This window comes from Mixophyes fleayi, chromosome 9 (genome assembly GCF_038048845.1).
Source record: "Mixophyes fleayi isolate aMixFle1 chromosome 9, aMixFle1.hap1, whole genome shotgun sequence".
NCBI lineage: Eukaryota > Metazoa > Chordata > Amphibia > Anura > Limnodynastidae > Mixophyes > Mixophyes fleayi.
In genome coordinates, this window is record NC_134410.1 from 1,332,058 (window position 1) to 1,342,664 (window position 10,607).

The following is a 10,607-nucleotide window of genomic DNA, read 5'->3' on the forward strand; positions in this document are numbered from 1 at the left end:
ATGAGGACCCTCCAGTCTCAGACATTCATAGAGCTATGAGGACCCTGTGGTCACAGACATTCATAGAGCTATGAGTACCCTCCAGTCACAGACATTCATAGAGCTATGAGGACCCTCTGGTCACAGACATTCATAGAGCTATGAGGACCCTCTTGTCACAGACATTCATAGAGCTATGAGGACCCTCCAGTCACAGACATTCATAGAGCTATGAGGACCCTGTGGTCACAGACATTCATAGAGCTATGAGGACCCTCCAGTCACAGATATTCATAGAGCTATGAGGACCCTGTGGTCACAGACATTCATAGAGCTATGAGGACCCTCTAGTCACAGACATTCATAGAGCTATGAGGACCCTCCAGTCACAGACATTCATAGAGCTATGAGGACCCTGTGGTCAAAGACATTCATAGAGCTATGAGGACCCTCTAGTCACAGACATTCATAGAGCTATGAGGACCCTGTGGTCACAGACATTCATAGAGCTATGAGGACCCTGTGGTCACAGACATTCATAGAGCTATGAGGACCCTGTGGTCACAGACATTCATAGAGCTATGAGGACACTCCAGTCACAGACATTCATAGAGCTATGAGGACACTCCAGTCACAGACATTCATAGAGCTATGAGGACCCTGTGGTCAAAGACATTCATAGAGCTATGAGGACCCTCTAGTCACAGACATTCATAGAGCTATGAGGACCCTGTGGTCACAGACATTCATAGAGCTATGAGGACCCTGTGGTCACAGACATTCATAGAGCTATGAGGACACTCCAGTCACAGACATTCAAAGAGCTATGAGGACCCTGTGGTCACAGACATTCATAGAGCTGTGAGGACCCTCTAGTCACAGACATTCATAGAGCTATGAGGACCCTCCAGTCACAGACATTCATAGAGCTATGAGGACCCTCTGGTCACAGACATTCATAGAGCTATGAGGACCCTCTGGTCACAGACATTCATAGAGCTATAAGGACCCTCCAGTCACAGACATTCATAGAGCTATGAGGACCCTCCAGTCACAGACATTCATAGAGCTATGAGGACCCTCTAGTCACAGACATTCATAGAGCTATGAGGATCCTGTGGTCACAGACATTCATAGAGCTATGAGGACCTTCATGTCACAGACTCTCATAGAGCTATGAGGACCCTCTGGTCACAGACATTCATAGAGCTATGAGGACCCTCTGGTCACAGACATTCATAGAGCTATAAGGACCCTCTGATCACAGACATTCATAGAGCTATAAGGACCCTCTGGTCACAGACATTCATAGAGCTATGAGGACCCTCCAGTCACAGACATTCATAGAGCTATGAGGACCCTCCAGTCACAGACATTCATAGAGCTATGAGGACCCTCTAGTCACAGACATTCATAGAGCTATGAGGACCCTCCAGTCACAGACATTCATAGAGCTATGAGGACCCTCCAGTCACAGACATTCATAGAGCTATGAGGACCCTCTAGTCACAGACATTCATAGAGCTATGAGGACCCTCCAGTCACAGACATTCATAGAGCTATGAGGACCCTGTGGTCACAGACATTCATAGAGCTATGAGGACCCTCCAGTCACAGACATTCATAGAGCTATGAGGACCCTCTGGTCACAGACATTCATAGAGCTATGAGGACCCTCCAGTCACAGACATTCATAGAGCTATGAGGACCCTGTGGTCACAGACATTCATAGAGCTATGAGGACCCTGTGGTCACAGACATTCATAGAGCTATGAGGACCCTGTGGTCACAGACATTCATAGAGCTATGAGGACCCTGTGGTCACAGACATTCATAGAGCTATGAGGACCCTCTAGTCACAGACATTCATAGAGCTATGAGGACCCTCCAGTCACAGACATTCATAGAGCTATGAGGACCCTGTGGTCACAGACATTCATAGAGCTATGAGGACCCTCCAGTCACAGACATTCATAGAGCTATGAGGACCCTCTGGTCACAGACATTCATAGAGCTATGAGGACCCTGTGGTCTCACACATTCATAGAGCTATGAGGACCCTCCAGTCACAGACATTCATAGAGCTATGAGGACCCTCTGGTCACAGACATTCATAGAGCTATGAGGACCCTGTGGTCACAGACATTCATAGAGCTATGAGGACCCTGTGGTCACAGACATTCATAGAGCTATGAGGACCCTCCAGTCACAGACATTCATAGAGCTATGAGGACCCTCTGGTCACAGACATTCATAGAGCTATGAGGACCCTGTGGTCTCACACATTCATAGAGCTATGAGGACCCTGTGGTCACAGACATTCATAGAGCTATGAGGACCCTCCAGTCACAGACATTCATAGAGCTATAAGGACCTTCCGGTCACAGACATTCATAGAGCTATGAGGACCCTGTGGTCTCACACATTCATAGAGCTATGAGTTTACTGTAATTATTGGCATTGTGGATTGCTCTGAGAAAGGCATTTTGGCATGCATGGATTGGAGGGATGGGTCCCCAAAGCCAAAATCCTGCCTAGAGCTCCACACCAGATTGGTCATGGCATTGGCAGGACTGGGAGAAGGGTGGGGGTTGTGGGATTTGGGTTTAGATTGTAGAGTGTTTGGCATAATTTGTCTTAATTTTTAAACCTAGAATATGGTGAAATTAGGAACAGAGAAGGAAGGGGCACTAATAATGCCGCCTGTGTTTGGTGCAGATAAAATGTTGCAGAGACATTTAATACACTTCAGACAGAAACACTGATGAATTCAGCCTCTACCAGGTGAATAATACACAAACTGACTTCATGTTGTCCACATGTAGGTAGTATCACAGCTGTATACAGTATAACTGCACTGGTGAGTCATGGCTTGGTCACTAATGTGAGGAGTGATGGCCGATATACACAGGTCATGCCCAATTATAACACTGCCCTGTCACTTATATGTGTTACTTAATAAATAGTCTTTTCTAATCGTACTAGAGAAACGTACATCACATAATATACATTACTAAATGGGTATAAAGTGTTGGCTCTATATCAATCATTTCCAGAATTAACACTTTGGTAAATACGTCCTATGTCTGCAGAGATGTTTCCTCTTATTCTACAAGTCTCAGAGCTAAAACCCCATTATATATTTATAAATCCTAACCCCAAACTTTCTGCCACGTCTCAGGACTGCAGGGTAAATGATCATCTTAGAGATGTCCACAATTCAGATATTGATTATATTTATTCCGTTTCTAGTCTCCTTCTCCTATTACAAGTCCTCTATTTTAATTTAAAAGAAGCAAAAAACAGATATTTGTCCTCAGAATCGTTGGGTCTTATTTCTAGTTTAATGCTTCATTTTGCATTTATTTCACTGGCACTCAGAAACAGGTTATATTACTCCTTAAATATTGGGAAATATATTTAAAGAGCCCCATCCCATGCATGGTAGACACAGAGCGTTTCCTGGGCCTGATGCAAACAATTTCCTCACTGACTAACCCACAGCTGGTAACATTTAACAGCTAATCAGCGCAATTCAGCTCACCTGTGTGAGAGGGGGGGGGGAGGGGGCAACGCCGAAACTACTCACAGACCCCGGCTCACAATTCATGTACAGAACCGTCAGGAATAAACCCCCCTCTCAGATCTCTGAGGGGAAGTGTGAGGTTTAAGCAGAATTTTCTGCATTTATTTGATGGATTAATGCCTTGGAGGTCAGATAGTGGAAGTCAGAAACAGCATTAGTAACACAGTATCAATAGTTTAGACATCAGGAAGGGGGAATATTCATTTTCCTAAATATATAGATAACTGCATTTGAATTGTGCCCAGAGAAGGGAGGAGTTATTTAAATCTGAGACCATGTGATGGATCTGTGCATTCTGATTGGTTATTTTCTACTTTTGTTATCTTTTTTTTTTTCCACAAATGAATTCACAGGTTGCAAAGCATTGAGGGCTGGATTCCTATTCAGACATACATCCGTTTCCATAGCGTATCTGGCATAAACAGCTCTACGCATGGCCATAAACCGGCGTTATGCTAATGACCACAACTCTATGCAATTTGTTTCTGAACGACTTCCCTCAGCCTGCGGCTTGAGAGGCGGAACAGGGCAGTGAAGGGGCGGCTAACATAGACCATGTACAGTTAGTGCGGTCTGACACAGAGGCGGAATGGGAGAGTGAAGGGGCGGCTAACATAGGCCATGTACAGTTAGTGCGGTCTGACGCAGAGGCGGAACGGGGGAGTGAAGGGGCGGCTAACATAGGCCATGTACAGTTAGTGCGGTCTGACGCAGAGGCGGAACGGGGCAGTGAAGGCGTGGCTAACATAGACCATGTACAGTTAGTGTGGTCTGACGCAGAGGCGGAACGGGAGAGTGAAGGGGCGGCTAACATAGGCCATGTACAGTTAGTGTGGTCTGACGCAGAGGCGGAACGGGGCAGTGATGGCCTGGGTAACATAGACCATGTACAGTTAGTGCGGTCTGACGCAGAGGCGGAACGGGAGAGTGAAGGGGCGGCTAACATAGGCCAAGTACAGTTAGTGTGGTCTGACGCAGAGGCGGAACGGGGCAGTGAAGGGGCGGCTAACATAGACCATGTACAGTTAGTGTGGTCTGACGCAGAGGCGGAACGGGGGAGTGAAGGGGCGGCTAACATAGGCTATGTACAGTTAGTGCGGTCTGACGCAGAGGCGGAACGGGGGAGTAATGGGGCGGCTAACATAGGCCATGTACAGTTAGTGTGGTCTGACGCAGAGGCGGAACGGGGCAGTGAAGGGGCGGCTAACATAGACCATGTACAGTTAGTGCGGTCTGACGCAGAGGCGGAACGGGGGAGTGAAGGTGCGGCTAACATAGGCCATGTACAGTTAGTGTGGTCTGACGCAGAGGCGGAACGGGGCAGTGAAGGGGCGGCTAACATAGACCATGTACAGTTAGTGCGGTCTGACACAGAGGCGGAACGGGAGAGTGAAGGGGCGGCTAACATAGGCCATGTACAGTTAGTGCGGTCTGACGCAGAGGCGGAACGGGGGAGTGAAGGGGCGGCTAACATAGGCCATGTACAGTTAGTGTGGTCTGACGCAGAGGCGGAACGGGGGAGTGAAGGGGCGGCTAACATAGGCCATGTACAGTTAGTCGGTCTGACGCAGAGGCGGAACGGGGGAGTGAAGGGGCGGCTAACATAGGCCATGTACAGTTAGTGCGGTCTGACGCAGAGGCGGAACGGGGCAGTGAAGGCGTGGCTAACATAGACCATGTACAGTTAGTGTGGTCTGACGCAGAGGCGGAACGGGAGAGTGAAGGGGCGGCTAACATAGGCCATGTACAGTTAGTGTGGTCTGACGCAGAGGCGGAACGGGGCAGTGAAGGCGTGGGTAACATAGGCCATGTACAGTTAGTGCGGTCTGACGCAGAGGCGGAACGGGAGAGTGAAGGGGCGGCTAACATAGGCCAAGTACAGTTAGTGTGGTCTGACGCAGAGGCGGAACGGGGCAGTGAAGGGGCGGCTAACATAGACCATGTACAGTTAGTGCGGTCTGACGCAGAGGCGGAACGGGAGAGTGAAGGGGCGGCTAACATAGGCCATGTACAGTTAGTGCGGTCTGACGCAGAGGCGGAACGGGGGAGTGAAGGGGCGGCTAACATAGGCTATGTACAGTTAGTGCGGTCTGACGCACTGGTGGAACGGGGGAGTGAAGGGGCGGCTAACATAGGCCATGTGCAGTTAGTGCGGTCTGACGCAGAGGCGGAACGGGGGAGTGAAGGGGCGGCTAACATAGGCCATGTACAGTTAGTGCGGTCTGACGCACTGGTGGAACGGGGGAGTGAAGGGGCGGCTAACATAGGCCATGTACAGTTAGTGCGGTCTGACGCAGAGGCAGATGGTTCAAGTCCTGCGTTTGTTGCAATTGCGCTTCCTTTCAGCCGTATCACTGACACCAGCTACAGCGCAGGTGTCGGTGCCGACTGATAGTGATAGCTAAAAACGCATTGTATGTACTGTACACGTTGAAAGCATCTTTATTAACAATTAATTTAAATAAATAATAAAATATTTGAAAAAATATTTATATATATGATTAGAAAGAGTTGTTCGTTTAGATTATGAGCAAATAAAAGTTGTTTGTGTTCTGATGTGACCATTTAATGTACATATACACGGGTGTATCCGGCAGCCTGTTCTCTGTATGTACGTTTAGGCAGAGAGTACTTACAACCATGTTCACAATGGAGACGTTTCTCGGATTTCGATACGGACAGCAACACACACAAGTTCTGGGTACTTTTAATAATAATAATAATAATAAGCAATATTATGGCTTCACTATGCATTAGAAGAATGTTAGCAAAACGGATATAAAAATCAATATATAGATTTAAACCAATACCGTTACGCTACCACCATTACTACTACTGCTTAGCATACAATATGTCACTGACTTGCTACACTACAGTCTAATCTTACACCAGATAAACGTTAATAAGGAGTGGCTATAAATAAATAAGCACTTTTGCTATAATAAATATTGCTAAGATTACTACCTTAATTAGCATAAGCCCTAATACTAATAGAGATTAATCAAACAGACAGCGAGTACTTTTATTCCTTTTAACTTATATTTCGCTAAATTTTAATTAACACTGAATAAAAGTTATATCTTAAAATTAAATTTAATCATCTGAAAATATTAGTGCACCTAAAATACAACTTTCTTTCTCTTTTTCTATAATACTAAGTAATCAAGTTAAGGTGGCACCCCCTAAGTAAAATATACAAATAAGACTATACATTTATTGGGGTTATTTTTTCAGATGATAACTAGTGCGATAGAATTCTTCTCCTCTCAGTCCTAATAGTTGCTTGAACAATATTCAAGTTCACTCTATCAGCACAGTTACCTTTGAAAATATAGTTAGATATTTAATCTTTAATACATAATCTCCTAATTAATTGTCTAATATTCTACAAGAATGACCACTTTTAATATAAGACAAGACTTAAGCCAGAGGCAAGACAACCGAAATGACAATTTGGAAAATTTATTCAACACTTCATATACTAGTGATACACAACAACACTGGATGGACGATTTGATAGATCTAAAATATTTATTAATAAAGGAAACCAAAACATTTTGGAACAAGCTCACTTTTGAAAACTATATCAAACAAAATCTAGTACCCCGAGGCCTTAGACCAAGGATTTATCCAGCATATGAGTTAACTACCTCACAATTGAAAGAAGAATGGGAACAAATACTTCTGAAATGTTCACACGACCTTATAAAAGTTTTGATTAAAGATGATGAAACAAAACTCACACAACTAACTAGTGAGATATCACAATTAGGTGAAAAATTAAAAGAATATGAAAGTTTGGATAAATTCCAAAAAACATATGAAAAATACAAAAAAGAAGTGAGAGAGATAGAGGAAATAGTAAAAGATAAGAAGAAGAGAAAATTTGCACGTGATCAATATGACTTTGAACAAAAAAACATATTTAGATGGAACCAAAGAAAAGGACAACCCTTTAGGAAAGATCACATGCGAGAATACTCTACCTCAGAAACAGAAACATCTGATGGAGAAACATCAGAAACACCTAATGTTAATAGAGTTACTCAATCTCTTCAACATATTAATTTTTTAAGCAAAAGACCAGCAGAAGAAGGAATGAATACAAGAAAACGAGAAGGGCTAGGAAGAAAAAGAGGAATAAGAGAATGGGAAGGCAATCAACAGAGACAGAGAAGGAAACCAAAATATTAGAAGAAACAGAAAATCTAAATAACTCATTAAAAATTATTAATTTGTCTGATCAACCGCTCACACAAACACAAATAAATGTACTTTCAAAAGGCCTATCCTTCTCACCAACTAATAATATTAATAGATTTGAAGTAGAAAAAGATCTCCACCTATTTGGGAGAAAATTACTTTTAAAAAAGTTTTTCTGTAAAAGAGATGAAACAGCAATAGATATCACATTAGATACCTTATCATCTCAGAATCAAGATATATCTCTACCAATACCAACGTCTCAGTTTGATACACAAGAACGAGATATAATTGTTACTCTAGAAGAATTACAAAAAGAAGCACTACAAGGCATCAATCCCATTCAGAATGTGGACAAAAATCCAGAAATCAAAAAGAAATCCACTTTCTGTCCTAACCCAATGATCTGTCCAGAAATTATGATCTACATGGAATTGGTATCCAAGGATCTAGATACACTAATAACCTCCACATCAAAAGGGAGCAATAATTTAACCTTTGAAGAGAGAAGAATATTAAAAGAAATGAGGGAATGGGATAATGTTGTTATAAAACCCTCAGACAAGGGTGGAAATATTGTGATCTGGCCCAAAACAGAATATAAAGGAGAGATATACAAACAACTTAATGACATCAAGTGCTATAGAAAACTAAGCAATAATCCCACAAATGTAATTCTAAAGACCTATCAAAACTTGATAAAGGAGGCCTTGGATAATGGGTACATTACTAATAAAGATTATGAATTCCTATGGGTAGAAAATCCTAAAATATCAACATTTTATGTACTCCCCAAAATTCATAAAAATGAGAAAAAACCACCTGGCAGACCAATCATTTCGGGTATTGATAACTTGACTGAAAAAGCCAGTATATATGCGGATAAATATCTAAGAGAATTCGTATACACTCTACCCTCATATGTACGAGACACACTAGATGTCCTAAGTAAAATTCAAAATATCACAGTAAATGAAAACACATGGTTATGTAGCTGTGACATTGAATCATTATACACTAGTATCGAACATTCCAATGGTATAAAAGCAGTGAAACAATTCCTAGAAACCAAAGTCAAAAGTGATCATAACAACTTCCTTCTATCTCTCTTGGAATTCATCTTAACGAACAATTATTTTACATTCAATAATCAATTCTTCCTGCAAATAAGAGGTACTGCAATGGGGACAACATGTGCCCCAACTTACGCCAACATATACCTGGGTTGGTGGGAACAAAAAATGGTTTTTGTCGAGGAAAACGAAATCTACACTCAATATGTCTCAGTTTGGCTGAGATATATAGATGATATTTTCATAATCTGGGAGGGACGAAAAGAAACCTTTATAGAATTTGTTAATCATCTAAATAAAAATGAAATCAATCTCAGACTCACTTTTGACATTAAAATGGACAAAATAAATTTCCTAGACTTAACCATAATTATTAATGACCAAAAAGAACTAATAACAGATAATTTTAGAAAGAATACAGCCACGAATAGTATTCTTCATGCATCTAGTTCACATTTCCCATCTACAATAAAAAGTATACCCAAAGGAGAATTTCTGCGCATGAGACGAAATTGCGGAGATTTACAAATCTTTGACAAAAGGGCAAATGAACTAAGTCAAAGATTGATAAAAAGAGGATACAGTAATAAACTTATTGGCAAATCGTACAGATCAGCCAAATTAATGAAAAGGGAAGAATTAATCTTTCAGAAAAAGATGAAAAGTGATCAACAAACAGAACAAATTAGATTCATAAGTACCTTTAACAACAAGTGGAAAGAAATAGATCTAATTATACAAAAACACAGTCACGTTTTGAAACTGGATCAAGACCTTAACAAAATTCTCAGAGAAAATATAGCTATAAGCTGGAGAAGATCAAAAAATTTGAAAGACATACTAGTTCATAGCCACTTTCAGGAAAAACCCAAACAAACAGGTACTATTCACCATACCACAGGATTCTATCCCTGTGGAAAATGTAAAGCCTGCAAATACACTAAAAAAACCAAGGAATTTACGGATAAATATAACTACAGTCACAAAATCAATACTTTTATAAATTGTGACACACAAAGTGTAATTTACTGTTTGAAATGTACCTGTAACCTGATGTACATAGGCATGACAAATCGAGCTTTCAAACAAAGACTCCTAGAACACATTGGAAATATTCGCAATGCTGAACAAGATACCAGGAAAATGAAAACAATAACAAGAGTAGCCAGACATTTTCTCCAAACACATAATAGCAATCCCAATGATCTAACAGCCTTTGGTATGGAAAAGCTAAACCTAGGTATAAGAGGAGGTAATATGAAACAAGAACTCCTCAAAAAAGAAACAAAAATGATTTTTCAGATGGGAACAGTATACCCAGAAGGCTTAAATGACAATAATAACTATATGGTTTTTCTCTGAACAACTAGCTAATAATATACACAAGAAAAAATATTCTCATAGAGATAAAATATATCACTATATATTCTTAATATCATCTGGTAGGGAAATAACATTAAATACAAATAAAAACCTATAGAAACTAAAATAGTTTAGAATAAACTATAGCAAATACTAATAAATTAAAAATAAATAAAGAACTCATCAGACTATAGAAATCTATAGATTTTATGATAATATACTATTCTATACTCACGTTTGTTGAGGTGGGACCGGTAGTGGTCCGATTTCTTTGCTGTCATCTAGAATAAAATAATTAAGATTTACACTTATATAATTTAATTATTTAAACACACAAAAAATTAAAAATAAAAATAAAAAATAACAAAAATATAAATAAAAATATAAATAGATTAATAAAATGA